This window comes from Procambarus clarkii, chromosome 53, assembly GCF_040958095.1.
Source record: "Procambarus clarkii isolate CNS0578487 chromosome 53, FALCON_Pclarkii_2.0, whole genome shotgun sequence".
NCBI lineage: Eukaryota > Metazoa > Arthropoda > Malacostraca > Decapoda > Cambaridae > Procambarus > Procambarus clarkii.
In genome coordinates, this window is record NC_091202.1 from 8,460,995 (window position 1) to 8,476,417 (window position 15,423).

The following is a 15,423-nucleotide window of genomic DNA, read 5'->3' on the forward strand; positions in this document are numbered from 1 at the left end:
CTTTAAACCTCTGAATCACTCTCTTGAGCCTCTCCATCACTCGCTTTAGCCTCTTCGTTATTCTCTAGAGCCTCTGCATCCTTCTCTTAAGCCTCTGCATCCCTCTCTTAAGCCTCTGCATCACTCTCTTAAGCCTCTGCATCACTCCCGTAAACCTCTGAATCACTCTCTTGAGCCTCTCCATCACTCTCTTGAGCCTCTTCATCATTCTTTTGAGCCTCTGCATCCCTCTCCCAAGCCTCTGCATCACTCTCTTGAGCCTCTGAATCACTCTCTTGAGCCTCTCCATCACTCTCTTGAGCACCTGCATCCCTCTATTGAGCCTCTGCATCACTCTCTTGAGCCTCTGCATCACCCTCTTAAGCCTCTGCATCCCTCATTTGAGCCTCTGCATCACTTTCTTAAGCCTCTGCATCCCTTTCATAAGCCTTTGCATCTCTCTTGAACTCCTGCATCCTTCTCATGAGCCTCTGCATCCCTTTGTTGAGCCTCTGCATCATTCTCTTGAGCCTCTGCATCCCTCTCTTGAGCCTCTGCATCACTCTCTTAAGCCTCTGCATCCCTCTCTTGTGCCTCTGCATCCCTCACTTGAGCCTCTGCATCCCTCTCTTATGCCATTGCATCCCTCACTTGAGCCTCTGCATCCCTCTCTTGAGCCTCTGCATCCCTCTCTTAAGCCTCTGCATCACTCTCTTAAGCCTCTGCATCACTCTCGTAAGCCTCTGAATCACTCTCTTGAGCCTCTGCATCCCTCTCTTGAGCCTCTGCATCACTCTCTTAAGCCTCTGCATCCTTCTCTTGAGCCTCTGCATCACTCTCTTGAGCCTATACATCCCTCTCTTAAGCCTCTGCAACACTCTCTTCAGACTCTGCATCACTCTCTTGAGCCTCTGCATCACTCTCTTGATCCTCTTCATCACTCTCTTGAGCCTCTGCATCACTCTCCAGAGCCTCTACATCACTCTCTTGAGCCTCTACATCACTCACTTCAGCCTCTGCATCACTCTCTTAAGCCTCTGCATCCATCTCTTGATCCTCTGCATCCCTCTCTTAAGCCTCTACATCATTCTCTTCAGCCTCTGCATCACTCTCTTGAGCCCCTGCATCATTCTCTTAAGCCTCTGCATCACTCTCGTAAGCCTCTGCATCCCTCTCTTGAGCCTATTCATCACTCTCTTGAGCCTATTCATCCCTCTCTTGAGCCTCTGCATCACTCTCCAGAGCCTCTACATCACTCTCTTGAGCCTCTACATCACACACTTCAGCCTCTGCATCACTATCTTAAGCCTCTGCATCCATCTCTTGATCCTCTGCATTACTCTTTTGAGCCTCTGCATCATTCTCTTGAGCCTCTGCATCCCTCTCTTAAGCCTCTGCATCCCTTTCTTAAGCCTCTGCATCGCTCTCTTAAGCCTCTGCATCACTCCCGTAAACCTCTGAATCACTCTCTTGAGCCTCTCCATTACTCTCTTGAGCCTCTTCATCATTTTTTGAGCCTCTGCATCCCTCTCCTAAGCCTCTGCATCACTCTCTTGAGCCTCTGAATCACTCTCTTGAGCCTCTCCATCACTCTCTTGAGCCCCTGCATCCCTCTATTGAGCCTCTGCATCACTCTCTTGAGCCTCTGCGTCACCCTCTTAAGCCTCTGCATCCCTCTTTTGAGCCTCTGCATCACTTTCATAAGCCTCTGCATCCCTTTCATGAGCCTTTGCATCTCTCTTGAACTCCTGCATCCATCTTATGAGCCTCTGCATCCCTTTGTTGAGCCTCTGCATCATTCTCTTCAGCCTCTGCATCCCTCTCTTGAGCCTCTGCATCACTCTCTTAAGCCTCTGCATCCCTCTCTTGTGCCTCTGCATCCCTCTCTTGAGCCTCTGCATCCCTCTCTTATGCCATTGCATCCCTCACTTGAGCCTCTGCATCCCTCTCTTGAGCCTCTGCATCCCTCTCTTAAGCCTCTGCATCACTCTCTTAAGCCTCTGCATCACTCTCGTAAGCCTCTGAATCACTCTCTTGAGCCTCTGCATCCCTCTCTTGAGCCTCTGCATCACTCTCTTAAGCCTCTGCATTCCTCTCTTGAGCCTCTGCATCACTCTCTTGAACCTATACATCCCTCTCTTGAGACTCTGAATCACTCTCTTGAGCCTCTGCATCCCTCTCTTAAGCCTCTGCAACACTCTCTTCAGACTCTGCATCACTCTCTTGAGCCTCTGCATCACTCTCTTGATCCTCTGCATCACTCTCTTGAGCCTCTGCTTCACTCTCCAGAGCCTCTACAATATTCTCTTGAGCCTCTACATCACACACTTCAGCCTCTGCATAACTCTCTTAAGCCTCTGCATCCATCTCTTGATCCTCTGCATTACTCTTTTGAGCCTCTGCATCATTCTCTTGAGCCTCTGCATCCCTCTCTTAAGCCTCTGCATCCCTTTCTTAAGCCTCTGCATCGCTCTCTTAAGCCTCTGCATCACTCCCGTAAACCTCTGAATCACTCTCTTGAGCCTCTCCATCACTCTCTTGAGCCTCTTCATCATTTTTTGAGCCTCTGCATCCCTCTCCTAAGCCTCTGCATCACTCTCTTGAGCCTCTGAATCACTCTCTTGAGCCTCTCCATCACTCTCTTGAGCCCCTGCATCCCTCTATTGAGCCTCTGCATCACTCTCTTGAGCCTCTGCGTCACCCTCTTAAGCCTCTGCATCCCTCTTTTGAGCCTCTGCATCACTTTCATAAGCCTCTGCATCCCTTTCATGAGCCTTTGCATCTCTCTTGAACTCCTGCATCCATCTTATGAGCCTCTGCATCCCTTTGTTGAGCCTCTGCATCATTCTCTTCAGCCTCTGCATCCCTCTCTTGAGCCTCTGCATCACTCTCTTAAGCCTCTGCATCCCTCTCTTGTGCCTCTGCATCCCTCACTTGAGCCTCTGCATCCCTCTCTTATGCCATTGCATCCCTCACTTGAGCCTCTGCATCCCTCTCTTGAGCCTCTGCATCCCTCTCTTAAGCCTCTGCATCACTCTCTTAAGCCTCTGCATCACTCTCGTAAGCCTCTGAATCACTCTCTTGAGCCTCTGCATCCCTCTCTTGAGCCTCTGCATCACTCTCTTAAGCCTCTGCATTCCTCTCTTGAGCCTCTGCATCACTCTCTTGAACCTATACATCCCTCTCTTGAGACTCTGCATCACTCTCTTGAGCCTCTGCATCCCTCTCTTAAGCCTCTGCAACACTCTCTTCAGACTCTGCATCACTCTCTTGAGCCTCTGCATCACTCTCTTGATCCTCTGCATCACTCTCTTGAGCCTCTGCTTCACTCTCCAGAGCCTCTACAATATTCTCTTGAGCCTCTACATCACACACTTCAGCCTCTGCATCACTCTCTTAAGCCTCTGCATCCATCTCTTGATCCTCTGCATCACTCTTTTGAGCCTCTGCGTCATTCTCTTGAGCCTCTGCATCCCTCTCTTAAGCCTCTACATCATTCTCTTGAGCCTCTGCATCACTCTCTTGAGCCCCTGCATCACCCTCTTAAGCCTCTGCATCACTCTCGTAAGCCTCTGCATTACTCTCTTAAGCCTCTGCATCACTCCCCTAAACCTCTGAATCACTCTCTTGAGCCTCTCCATCACTCTCTTTAGCCTCTTCATTATTCTCTTGAGCCTCTGCATCCTTCTCTTAAGCCTCTGCATCCCTCTCTTGTGCCTCTGCATCCCTCACTTGAGCCTCTGCATCCCTCTCTTATGCCATTGCATCCCCTCTCTTGAGCCTCTGCATCCATCTCTTGAGCCTTTGCATCCCTCTCTAAAGCCTCTGTATCACTCTCTTAAGCCTCTGCATCACTCTCGTAAGCCTTTGAATCACTCTCTTGAGCCTCTGCATCCCTCTCTTGAGCCTCTGCATCACTCTCTACAGCCTCTGCATCCCTCTCTTGAGCCTCTGCATAACTCTCTTGAGCCTATACATCCCTCTCTTGAGACTCTGCATCACTCTCTTGAGCCTCTGCATCCCTCTCTTAAGCCTCTGCCACACTCTCTTCAGACTCTGCATCACTCTCTTAAGTCTCTGCTTCCCTCTCATGATCCTCTGCATCACTCTCTTGAGCCTCTGCATCACTCTCTTGATCCTCTGCATCACTCTCTTGAGCCTCTGCATCACTCTCCAGAGCCTCTACATCACTCTCTTGAGCATCTACATCACTCACTTCAGCCTCTGCATCACTCTCTTAAGCCTCTGCATCCCTCTCTTAATCCTCTGCATCATTCTCTTGAGCCTCTGCATCATTCTCTTGAGCCTCTGCATCCCTCTCTTAAGCCTCTACATCATTCTCCTGAGCCTCTGCATCACTCTCTTGAGCCCCTGCATCACTCTCTTAAGCCACTGCATCACTCTCGTAAGCCTCTGCATCACTCCCAAGAGCCTCTGCATCCCTCTCTTTTGCCTCTTCATCCCTCACTTTAGCCTCTGCATCACTCTCTTGAGCCTCTACATCCCTCTCTTGAGCCTCTGCATCCCTCTCTTAGGCATCTGCATCATTCTCCTTAGCCTCTGCATCACTCTCTTAAGCCTCTACAACACTCTCTTCAGCCTCTGCATCACTCTCTTAAGCCTCTGCATCACTCTCTTAAGCCTCTGCATAACTCTCTTGAGCCTCGGCATCACTCTCTTGAGCCTCTGCATCCCTCTCTTCAGCCTCTGCAACACTCTCATCAGCCTCTGCATCACTCTCTTAAACCTCTGTATCCCTCTCTTGAGGCCTCTGCATCACTCTCTCGAGGCTCTACATCACTCTCTTGATCCTCTGCATCACACTCTTGAGAATCGGCATCACTCTCTTCAGTCTCTGAATCACTCTCGTAAGCTTCTGCTTCCCTCTCTTGATCCTCTGCATCACTCTCTTGAGCCTCTGCATCCCTCCCTTGAGCCTCTGCATCACTCTCTTGAGCCTCTGCATCCCTCTCTTGAGCCTATTCATCACTCTCTTGAGCCTATTCATCCCTCTCTTGAGCCTCTGCATCACTCTCGTAAGCCTCTGCATCACTCTCTTCAGCCTCTGAATCACTCTCGTAAGCTTCTGCTTCCCTCTCTTGATCCTCTGCATCACTCTCTTGAGCCTCTGCATCCCTCTCTTGAGCCTCTGCATCCCTCTCTTGAGCCTCTGCATCCCTCTCTTGAGCCTATTCATCACTCTCTTGAGCCTATTCATCCCTCTCTTGAGCCTCTGCATCACTCTCGTAAGCCTCTGCATCACTCTCTTCAGCCTCTGAATCACTCTCGTAAGCTTCTGCTTCCCTCTCTTGATCGTCTGCATCACTCTCTTGAGCCTCTGCATCCCTCTCTTGAGCCTCTGCATCCCTCTCTTGAGCCTCTGCATCCCTCTCTTGAGCCTATTCATCACTCTCTTGAGCCTATTCATCCCTCTCTTGAGCCTCTGCATCACTCTCGTAAGCCTCTGCATCACTCTCCTAAGCCTCTGCATCACTCTCTTAAGCCTCTGCATCACTCCCGTAAACCTCTGAATCACTCTCTTGAGCCTCACAATCCCTCTCTTTAGCCTCTGCATCACTCTCTTAAGCCTCTGCATCACTCCTTTAAACCTCTGAATCACTCTCTTGAGCCTCTCCATCACTCGCTTTAGCCTCTTCGTTATTCTCTAGAGCCTCTGCATCCTTCTCTTAAGCCTCTGCATCCCTCTCTTAAGCCTCTGCATCATTCTCTTAAGCCTCTGCATCACTCCCGTAAACCTCTGAATCACTCTCTTGAGCCTCTCCATCACTCTCTTGAGCCTCTTCATCATTCTTTTGAGCCTCTGCATCCCTCTCCCAAGCCTCTGCATCACTCTCTTGAGCCTCTGAATCACTCTCTTGAGCCTCTCCATCACTCTCTTGAGCACCTGCATCCCTCTATTGAGCCTCTGCATCACTCTCTTGAGCCTCTGCATCACCCTCTTAAGCCTCTGCATCCCTCATTTGAGCCTCTGCATCACTTTCTTAAGCCTCTGCATCCCTTTCATGAGCCTTTGCATCTCTCTTGAACTCCTGCATCCTTCTCATGAGCCTCTGCATCCCTTTGTTGAGCCTCTGCATCATTCTCTTGAGCCTCTGCATCCCTCTCTTGAGCCTCTGCATCACTCTCTTAAGCCTCTGCATCCCTCTCTTGTGCCTCTGCATCCCTCACTTGAGCCTCTGCATCCCTCTCTTATGCCATTGCATCCCTCACTTGAGCCTCTGCATCCCTCTCTTGAGCCTCTGCATCCCTCTCTTAAGCCTCTGCATCACTCTCTTAAGCCTCTGCATCACTCTCGTAAGCCTCTGAATCACTCTCTTGAGCCTCTGCATCCCTCTCTTGAGCCTCTGCATCACTCTCTTAAGCCTCTGCATCCTTCTCTTGAGCCTCTGCATCACTCTCTTGAGCCTATACATCCCTCTCTTAAGCCTCTGCAACACTCTCTTCAGACTCTGCATCACTCTCTTGAGCCTCTGCATCACTCTCTTGATCCTCTTCATCACTCTCTTGAGCCTCTGCATCACTCTCCAGAGCCTCTACATCACTCTCTTGAGCCTCTACATCACTCACTTCAGCCTCTGCATCACTCTCTTAAGCCTCTGCATCCATCTCTTGATCCTCTGCATCCCTCTCTTAAGCCTCTACATCATTCTCTTCAGCCTCTGCATCACTCTCTTGAGCCCCTGCATCATTCTCTTAAGCCTCTGCATCACTCTCGTAAGCCTCTGCATCCCTCTCTTGAGCCTCTTCATCACTCTCTTGAGCCTATTCATCCCTCTCTTGAGCCTCTGCATCACTCTCGTAAGCCTTTGCATCACTCTCTTCAGCCTCTGAATCACTCTCGTAAGCTTCTGCTTCCCTCTCTTGATCCTCTGCATCACTTTCTTGAGCCTCTGCATCCCTCTCTTGAGCCTCTGCATCCCTCTCTTGAGCCTCTGCATCCCTATCTTGAGCCTCTGCATCACTCTCGTAAGCCTCTGCATCACTCTCCTAATCCTCTGCATCACTCTCTTAAGCCTCTGCATCACTCCCGTAAACCTCTGAATCACTCTCTTGTGCCTCTCCATCACTCGCTTTAGCCTCTTCATTATTCTCTTGAGCCTCTGCATCCCTCTCTTAAGCCTCTGCATCCCTCTCTTGTGCCTCTGCATCCCTCACTTGAGCCTCTGCGTCCCTCTCTTATGCCATTGCATCCCTCTCTTGAGCCTCTGCATCCATCTCTTGATCCTCTGCATCCCTCTCTAAAGCCTCTGTATCACTCTCTTAAGCCTCTGCATCACTCTCGTAAGCCTTTGAATCACTCTCTTGAGCCCCTGCATCCCTCTCTTGAGCCTCTGCATCACTCTCTACAGCCTCTGCATCTCTCTCTTGAGCCTCTGCATCACTCTCTTGAGCCTATACATCCCTCTCTTGAGACTCTGCATCACTCTCTTGAGCCTCTGCATCCCTCTCTTAAGCCTCTGCAACACTCTCTTCAGACTCTGCATCACTCTCTTAAGTCTCTGCTTCCCTCTCATTATCCTTTGCATCACTCTCTTGAGCCTCTGCATCACTCTCTTGATCCTCTGCATCACTCACTTCAGCCTCTGCATCACTCTCTTAAGCCTCTGCATCCCTCTCATAATCCTCTGCATCACTCTCTTGAGCCTCTGCATCATTCTCTTGAGCCTCTGCATCCCTCTCTTTAGCCTCTACATCATTCTCCTGAGCCTCTGCATCACTCTCTTGAGCCCCTGCATCACTCTCTTAAGCCTCTGCATCACTCTCGTAAGCCTCTGCATCACTCCCAAGAGCCTCTGCATCCCTCTCTTGTGCCTCTTCATCCCTCACTTTAGCCTCTGCATCCTTCTCCTGAGCCTCTGCATCACTGTCTTGAGCCTCTGCATCACTCTCTTAAGCCTCTGTATCACTCTCTTAAGACTCTGCATAACTCTCTTGAGCCTCGACATCACTCTCTTGAGCCTCTGCATCCCTCTCTTCAGCCTCTGCAACACTCTCTTCAGCCTCTGCATCACTCTCTTAAACCTCTGAATCCCTCTCTTGAGGCCTCTGCATCACTCTCTCGAGCCTCTACATCACTCTCTTGATCCTCTGCATCACTCTCTTGAGCCTCTGCATCACTCTCTTCAGTCTCTGCATCACTCTCTTCAGCTTCTGAATCACTCTCGTAAGCTTCTGCTTCCCTCTCTTGATCCTCTGCATCACTCTCTTGAGCCTCTGCATCCCTCTCTTGAGCCTCTGCATCCCTCTCTTGAGCCTCTGCATCCCTCTCTTGAGCCTATTCATCACTCTCTTGAGCCTATTCATCCCTCTCTTGAGCCTCTGCATCACTCTCGTAAGCCTCTGCATCACTCTCTTCAGCCTCTGAATCACTCTCGTTAGCTTCTGCTTCCCACTCTTGATCCTCTGCATCACTCTCTAGAGCCTTTGCATCCCTCTCTTGAGCCTCTGCATCCCTCTCTTGAGCCTCTCCATCCCTCTCTTGAGCCTATTCATCACTCTCTTGAGCCTATTCATCCCTCTCTTGAGCCTCTGCATCACTCTCGTAAGCCTCTGCATCACTCTCGCAACCCTCTGCATCACTCTCTTAAGCCTCTGCATCACTCCCGTAAACCTCTAAATCACTCTCTTGAGCCTCTCAATCCCTCTCTTGAGCCTCTGCATCACTCTCTTAAGCCTCTGCATCACTCTCTTAAGCCTCTGCATCACTCTCGTAAGCCTCTGAATCACTCTCTTGAGCCTCTGCATCCCTCACTTGAGCCTCTGCATCACTCTCTTAAGCCTCTGCATCCTTCTCTTGAGCCTCTGCATCACTCTCTTGAGCCTATACATCCCTCTCTTAAGCCTCTGCAACACTCTCTTCAGACTCTGCATCACTCTCTTGAGCCTCTGCATCACTCTCTTGATCCTCTTCATCACTCTCTTGAGCCTCTGCATCACTCTCCAGAGCCTCTACATCACTCTCTTGAGCCTCTACATCACTCACTTCAGCCTCTGCATCACTCTCTTAAGCCTCTGCATCCATCTCTTGATCCTCTGCATCCCTCTCTTAAGCCTCTACATCATTCTCTTCAGCCTCTGCATCACTCTCTTGAGCCCCTGCATCATTCTCTTAAGCCTCTGCATCACTCTCGTAAGCCTCTGCATCCCTCTCTTGAGCCTATTCATCACTCTCTTGAGCCTATTCATCCCTCTCTTGAGCCTCTGCATCACTCTCGTAAGCCTTTGCATCACTTTCTTCAGCCTCTGAATCACTCTCGTAAGCTTCTGCTTCCCTCTCTTGATCCTCTGCATCACTTTCTTGAGCCTCTGCATCCCTCTCTTGAGCCTCTGCATCCCTCTCTTGAGCCTCTGCATCCCTCTCTTGAGCCTATTCATCACTCTCTTGAGCCTATTCATCCCTCTCTTGAGCCTCTGCATCACTCTCGTAAGCCTCTGCATCACTCTCCTAATCCTCTGCATCACTCTCTTAAGCCTCTGCATCACTCCCGTAAACCTCTGAATCACTCTCTTGAGCCTCTCCATCACTCGCTTTAGCCTCTTCATTATTCTCTTGAGCCTCTGCATCCCTCTCTTAAGCCTCTGCATCCCTCTCTTGTGCCTCTGCATCCCTCACTTGAGCCTCTGCGTCCCTCTCTTATGCCATTGCATCCCTCTCTTGAGCCTCTGCATCCATCTCTTGATCCTCTGCATCCCTCTCTAAAGCCTCTGTATCACTCTCTTAAGCCTCTGCATCACTCTCGTAAGCCTTTGAATCACTCTCTTGAGCCCCTGCATCCCTCTCTTGAGCCTCTGCATCACTCTCTACAGCCTCTGCATCTCTCTCTTGAGCCTCTGCATCACTCTCTTGAGCCTATACATCCCTCTCTTGAGACTCTGCATCACTCTCTTGAGCCTCTGCATCCCTCTCTTAAGCCTCTGCAACACTCTCTTCAGACTCTGCATCACTCTCTTAAGTCTCTGCTTCCCTCTCATTATCCTTTGCATCACTCTCTTGAGCCTCTGCATCACTCTCTTGATCCTCTGCATCACTCACTTCAGCCTCTGTATCACTCTCTTAAGCCTCTGCATCCCTCTCATAATCCTCTGCATCACTCTCTTGAGCCTCTGCATCATTCTCTTGAGCCTCTGCATCCCTCTCTTAAGCCTCTACATCATTGTCCTGAGCCTCTGCATCACTCTCTTGAGCCCCTGCATCACTCTCTTAAGCCTCTGCATCACTCTCGTAAGCCTCTGCATCACTCCCAAGAGCCTCTGCATCCCTCTCTTGTGCCTCTTCATCCCTCACTTTAGCCTCTGCATCCTTTTCCTGAGCCCCTGCATACCTCTCTTGAGCCTCTGCATCACTCTCTTTAGCCTCTACATCCCTCTCTTGAGCCTCTGCATCCCTCTCTTAGGCATCTGCATCATTCTCCTTAGCCTCTGCATCACTGTCTTGAGCCTCTGCATCACTGTCTTGAGCCTCTGCATCACTCTCTTAAGCCTCTGTATCACTCTCTTAAGCCTCTGCATAACTCTCTTGAGCCTCGACATCACTCTCTTGAGCCTCTGCATCCCTCTCTTCAGCCTCTGCAACACTCTCTTCAGCCTCTGCATCACTCTCTTAAACCTCTGAATCCCTCTCTTGAGGCCTCTGCATCACTCTCTCGAGCCTCTACATCACTCTCTTGATCCTCTGCATCACTCTCTTGAGCCTCTGCATCACTCTCTTCAGTCTCTGCATCACTCTCTTCAGCTTCTGAATCACTCTCGTAAGCTTCTGCTTCCCTCTCTTGATCCTCTGCATCACTCTCTTGAGCCTCTGCATCCCTCTCTTGAGCCTCTGCATCCCTCTCTTGAGCCTCTGCATCCCTCTCTTGAGCCTATTCATCACTCTCTTGAGCCTATTCATCCCTCTCTTGAGCCTCTGCATCACTCTCGTAAGCCTCTGCATCACTCTCTTCAGCCTCTGAATCACTCTCGTTAGCTTCTGCTTCCCACTTTGATCCTCTGCATCACTCTCTAGAGCCTTTGCATCCCTCTCTTGAGCCTCTGCATCCCTCTCTTGAGCCTCTGCATCCCTCTCTTGAGCCTATTCATCACTCTCTTGAGCCTATTCATCCCTCTCTAGAGCCTCTGCATCACTCTCGTAAGCCTCTGCATCACTCTCGTAACCCTCTGCATCACTCTCTTAAGCCTCTGCATCACTCCCGTAAACCTCTAAATCACTCTCTTGAGCCTCTCAATCCCTCTCTTTAGCCTCTGCATCACTCTCTTAAGCCTCTGCATCACTCCCGTAAACCTCTGAATCACTCTCTTGAGCCTCTCCATCACTCTCTTTAGCCTCTTCATTATTCTCTTGAGCCTCTGCATCCCTCTCTTAAGCCTCTGCATCCCTCTCTTAAGCCTCTGCATCACTCTCTTAAGCCTCTGCATCACTCCCATAAACCTCTGAATCACTCTCTTGAGCCTCTCCATCTCTCTCTTGATCCTCTGAATCACTCTCTTGAGCCTCTCCATCACTCTCTTGACCCCCTGCATCCCTCTATTGAGCCCCTGCATCACTCTCTTGAGCCTCTGCATCACCCTCTTAATCCTCTGCATCCCTCTTTTGAGCCTCTGCATCACTCTCTTAAGCCTCTGCATCACCCTCTTAAGCCTCTGCATCCCTCTTTTGAGCCTCTGCATCACTTTCTTAAGCCGCTGCATCCCTTTCATGAGCCTTTGCATCTCTCTTGAACTCCTGCATCCTTCTTATGAGCCTCTGCATCCCTTTGTTGAGCCTCTGCATCACTCTATTCAGCCTCTGCATCCCTCTCTTGAGCCTCTGCATCACTCTCTTAAGCCTCTGCATCCCTCTCTTGTGCCTCTGCATCCCTCACTTGAGCCTCTGCATCCCTCTCTTGAGCCCCTGCATCACTCTCTTAAGCCTCTGCATCACTCTCATAAACCTCTGAATCACTCTCTTGAGCCTCTCCATCACTCTCTTTAGCCTCTTCATTATTCTCTTGAGCCTCTGCATCCCTTTCTTAAGCCATTGCATCCCTCTCTTGAGCCTCTGCATCCCTCTCTTGAGCCTCTGCATCCCTCTCTTAAGCCTCTGCATCCCTCTCTTGTGCCTCTGCATCCCTCACTTGAGCCTCTGCGTCCCTCTCTTATGCCATTGCATCCCTCTCTTGAGCCTCTGCACCCATCTCTTGATCCTCTGCATCCCTCTCTAAAGCCTCTGTATCACTCTCTTAAGCCTCTGCATCACTCTCGTAAGCCTTTGAATCACTCTCCTGAGCCCCTGCATCCCTCTCTTGAGCCTCTGCATCACTCTCTACAGCCTCTGCATCTCTCTCTTGAGCCTCTGCATCACTCTCTTGAGCCTATACATCCCTCTCTTGAGACTCTGCATCACTCTCTTGAGCCTCTGCATCCCTCTCTTAAGCCTCTGCAACACTCTCTTCAGACTCTGCATCACTCTCTTAAGTCTCTGCTTCCCTCTCATTATCCTTTGCATCACTCTCTTGAGCCTCTGCATCACTCTCTTGATCCTCTGCATCACTCACTTCAGCCTCTGCATCACTCTCTTAAGCCTCTGCATCCCTCTCATAATCCTCTGCATCACTCTCTTGAGCCTCTGCATCATTCTCTTGAGCCTCTGCATCCCTCTCTTAAGCCTCTACATCATTCTCCTGAGCCTCTGCATCACTCTCTTGAGCCCCTGCATCACTCTCTTAAGCCTCTGCATCACTCTCGTAAGCCTCTGCATCACTCCCAAGAGCCTCTGCATCCCTCTCTTGTGCCTCTTCATCCCTCACTTTAGCCTCTGCATCCTTCTCCTGAGCCCCTGCATACCTCTCTTGAGCCTCTGCATCACTCTCTTTAGCCTCTACATCCCTCTCTTGAGCCTCTGCATCCCTCTCTTAGGCATCTGCATCATTCTCCTTAGCCTCTGCATCACTGTCTTGAGCCTCTGCATCACTGTCTTGAGCCTCTGCATCACTCTCTTAAGCCTCTGTATCACTCTCTTAAGCCTCTGCATAACTCTCTTGAGCCTCGACATCACTCTCTTGAGCCTCTGCATCCCTCTCTTCAGCCTCTGCAACACTCTCTTCAGCCTCTGCATCACTCTCTTAAACCTCTGAATCCCTCTCTTGAGGCCTCTGCATCACTCTCTCGAGCCTCTACATCACTCTCTTGATCCTCTGCATCACTCTCTTGAGCCTCTGCATCACTCTCTTCAGTCTCGGCATCACTCTCTTCAGCTTCTGAATCACTCTCGTAAGCTTCTGCTTCCCTCTCTTGATCCTCTGCATCACTCTCTTGAGCCTCTGCATCCCTCTCTTGAGCCTCTGCATCCCTCTCTTGAGCCTCTGCATCCCTCTCTTGAGCCTATTCATCACTCTCTTGAGCCTATTCATCCCTCTCTTGAGCCTCTGCATCACTCTCGTAAGCCTCTGCATCACTCTCTTCAGCCTCTGAATCACTCTCGTTAGCTTCTGCTTCCCACTCATGATCCTCTGCATCACTCTCTAGAGCCTTTGCATCCCTCTCTTGAGCCTCTGCATCCCTCTCTTGAGCCTCTGCATCCCTCTCTTGAGCCTATTCATCACTCTCTTGAGCCTATTCATCCCTCTCTTGAGCCTCTGCATCACTCTCGTAAGCCTCTGCATCACTCTCGTAACCCTCTGCATCACTCTCTTAAGCCTCTGCATCACTCCCGTAAACCTCTAAATCACTCTCTTGAGCCTCTCAATCCCTCTCTTTAGCCTCTGCATCACTCTCTTAAGCCTCTGCATCACTCCCGTAAACCTCTGAATCACTCTCTTGAGCCTCTCCATCACTCTCTTTAGCCTCTTCATTATTCTCTTGAGCCTCTGCATCCCTCTCTTAAGCCTCTGCATCCCTCTCTTAAGCCTCTGCATCACTCTCTTAAGCCTCTGCATCACTCCCATAAACCTCTGAATCACTCTCTTGAGCCTCTCCATCTCTCTCTTGATCCTCTGAATCACTCTCTTGAGCCTCTCCATCACTCTCTTGACCCCCTGGCATCCCTCTATTGAGCCTCTGCATCACTCTCTTGAGCCTCTGCATCACCCTCTTAATCCTCTGCATCCCTCTTTTGAGCCTCTGCATCACTCTCTTAAGCCTCTGCATCACCCTCTTAAGCCTCTGCATCCCTCTTTTGAGCCTCTGCATCACTTTCTTAAGCCTCTGCATCCCTTTCTTAAGCCATTGCATCCCTCTCTTGAGCCTCTGCATCCCTCTCTTGAGCCTCTGCATCCCTCTCTTAAGCCTCTGCATCACTCTCGTAAGCCTCTGCATCACTCTCTTAAACCTCTGAATCACTCTCTTGAGCCTCTGCATCCCCCTATTGAGCCTCTGCATCACTCTCTACAGCCTCTGCATCCCTCTCTTGAGCCTCTGCATCACTATCATGAGCCTATACATCCCTCTCTTGAGACTCTGCATCACTCTCTTGAGCCTCTGCATCCTTCTCTTAAGCCTCTGCAACACTCTCTTCAGACTCTGCATCACTCTCTTAAGCCTCTGCTTCCCTCTCATGATCCTCTGCATCATTCTCTTGAGCCTCTGCATCACTCTCTTGATCCTCTGCATCACTCTCTTGAGCCTCTGCATCACTCTCCAGAGCCTCTGCATCACTCTCCAGAGCCTCTACATTACTCTCTTGAGCCTCTACATCACTCACTTCAGCCTCTGCATCACTCTCTTAAGCCTCTGCATCCCTCTCTTGATCCTCTGCATCACTCTCTTGACCCAGCAAACACAAATCATCTAGAAAACGTTTGTCTATCTCTTCCCATAGGCGTGGGAATGATTTGCATTGAGAATGGGGCAGGAGAGCCTTTGAGAAACTTTTAATCAAAAAATCCAAACACAAAGGTTTTATAATAAATTGTTTTTCTCAACTTTTTTGTTCCTAATGTATTACAAATAGTTTTTACATGTTTAAATATAAAATTTATGTTTTTTTTTTGTAAAATTCATTAATAAATTGTGAATGGTGTATATTGGCTGAGTGAAACGTTCAAAATCCATTTTGTTACAATATGATCAGAAAAAAGTAGTTTTCCAAATTTTCTAAAAATCGCTCTTTTTAACACAATTTGACTCCTTATGCATTCCACTAAACACTAATATCATGTTTAAATATATAATTTATGTATTATTCCCTAAGATAATTTATATAAATTATAAAAGTTGCTGGAAAGTGGTGTGAAAGAAACTGAAAACGTTTTGTTGTCTTATATTGGCGTGTTCTTATTAACTAGAGTGAGTAAGAGTGAGCGAGAGTGGGTAAGAGTGAGTAAGAGTGACTGAAGGTGAGTGAGAGTGCCAGAGAGTGTGTAAGTGTGAGTAAGAGTGAGTATAAGTAAGAGTGACTGAGAGTGAGTAAGAGTGACAGAGTGAGTAAGAGTGACTGAGAGTGAGTAAGAG